Below are 1877 nucleotides of genomic sequence, written 5' to 3'. Positions count from 1 at the left end.
CATAGTCAGCTACTTCTAGCCCACTTTTTCTTCATCTTACCAATTTCCATAGGTAGACATCGAGCATTCATTTAAATATATTATTCCGATTTCGCCTATATTTGTGCTTAAAATATATTTTTTTAATTCAGTGCCATTCCACTCCGTGAAGCTGGATGACCAGCGAAGCTGCGTATGTGGTGATTGACTGTTGCTCGGGTGAAAATTTGCAAGTTTGTGGGATCGGGGCAACTGAACGGTTCACATTTCTTTCCACTTCGCGGTCCTGGTGGGCAGCTCGCTTACGCTAGGCGTCCGTGGCCCGCTCATCGTCCGTGGTCTCGTTCCGCCGCCGCCGCACCAATTCCCTTTTCTGTTCATGCCGTCGTTCTTGGTAGGCAAGCTGTTCTTCAGACCGTACAACACGCGGCCTACCCATTTCGCAGTCAGAGCAGAACTGAAGAAACGAGCCTACGTAGAGCATGACGTCAGGAGACAGACGAAACTCAGATTGGTAGGCACTAGTTTGAATACGCGGGATGGCGAACACGTGTATGGTGTGAACGTAGACATGGCCGACGTGGATCGAAAGGTAATGTCTGTTCTTATCAGCTTAAAATCTGGTACGGGTTGTATTTGGACCCGATATATTCAAGCTATTTTTGCAAGTTGGCGGAGTGCTTGAAGCCTGCTTCACCTCCACCGTGGGTCGGCCCGGTTTGCCGGGTGATCCGGAACTATCTTCGGGATCGGCCCGCGGTTTTTGGTTTACGGACATCGATCCGCTGGAAACTAGCTATATACAGCTTCGCTGTAAAAATAACTACATATATATACATACATATACATACATAAAGTCTACATCAATTTCCTTCAAATATTTATTTAATGCCTATTCCAAGGTCTATTACCTTCAGGAGAAGCAGGCGGGAGAGCGCACTTCTCATTCTCTCAAAATGAGTCAAGGCCTAGACAGATGGACCTTTGCAACGAAAATCAAAATATCAATGAGAAAAGCACGCGCTTCGCTACACATGTGGCGATAAACACTGTCTTACAGTAGGATATGCAACCAATTAAATGTATGGCTTAACGGCTGCCACTAAGAGAACACGATTGCGTTCAAAACGATAAAGCAACAACCGCCGGCCGCAATGCGATGGATGCCAATGAAATGGGCAGCACTTCCACGTTCTATATACTATGAAGCCTGAAGTTCCTTTCTAGTATATTTCACATTCACTTTGCTTTACCTTTTGAGAGCATACTATTTTGTTTTCGTGAAATGAAGAACAAGAACGCCACCATCCTTCTGTTGACTCGATATTCGGCAGGGGTAAATAGATATTACTAAAAGAGGTCTTTATACAGCACTAAACACAACACATAAGATGATGATGATGACTTCGACGATGAAAATATCTTATACCTGCGTTTCCTCTATAACCCGCACTGCTGTCTTGTCTCGCAGCATTACGCTTTTTGATGGTAGCTCAGCGACTGTGACGTTGCGGTGCTGAGAATAAGGCGTTGGCTTCAAGTCGCGGCCATGGCGGCCGCATTTATATGGAGGCGGAATGATAGGACCCTCGTGCACAGCACTTTGGGTGGACGTTAAAAAACCACAGGTGGTCAAAATTATTCTGGCACTTTCCACTACGGCGTCCTTCGAAACCCAATGTGCAGTTTCTGGACTTTAAACCCCACAATTTCATTTCTTCATACGACGAAAATGACGCAACACACCAAGAAAAAGACAGGCGAAAAGAAAAAAAAATTGTCACTCGCAGCTAACTTTATTCCCAGAAAACATCGCAATATACAGCCAGGCCACACATACGCGGCAAGGTTTGGCGCATCATGCCAAGATCGGTCAATATCATACATGTGCTAGAGTA

At 45.3% G+C, this 1877-nt stretch overlaps 1 non-coding gene across 1 annotated transcript; it reads left to right on the top strand.

The window, feature by feature from the left end:
* Window positions 1-550: 550 nt before the first annotated feature.
* Window positions 551-742, top strand: LOC119457123 (U2 spliceosomal RNA). Its single transcript, XR_005193153.1, has one exon. It is a non-coding gene; the product is annotated as a U2 spliceosomal RNA (small nuclear RNA).
* The last annotated feature ends 1135 nt before the right edge of the window (window positions 743-1877 follow it).

This window comes from Dermacentor silvarum, chromosome 6 (assembly GCF_013339745.2).
Source record: "Dermacentor silvarum isolate Dsil-2018 chromosome 6, BIME_Dsil_1.4, whole genome shotgun sequence".
Lineage (NCBI taxonomy): Eukaryota > Metazoa > Arthropoda > Arachnida > Ixodida > Ixodidae > Dermacentor > Dermacentor silvarum.
This window is presented reverse-complemented; position numbering and strand designations above follow the sequence as displayed.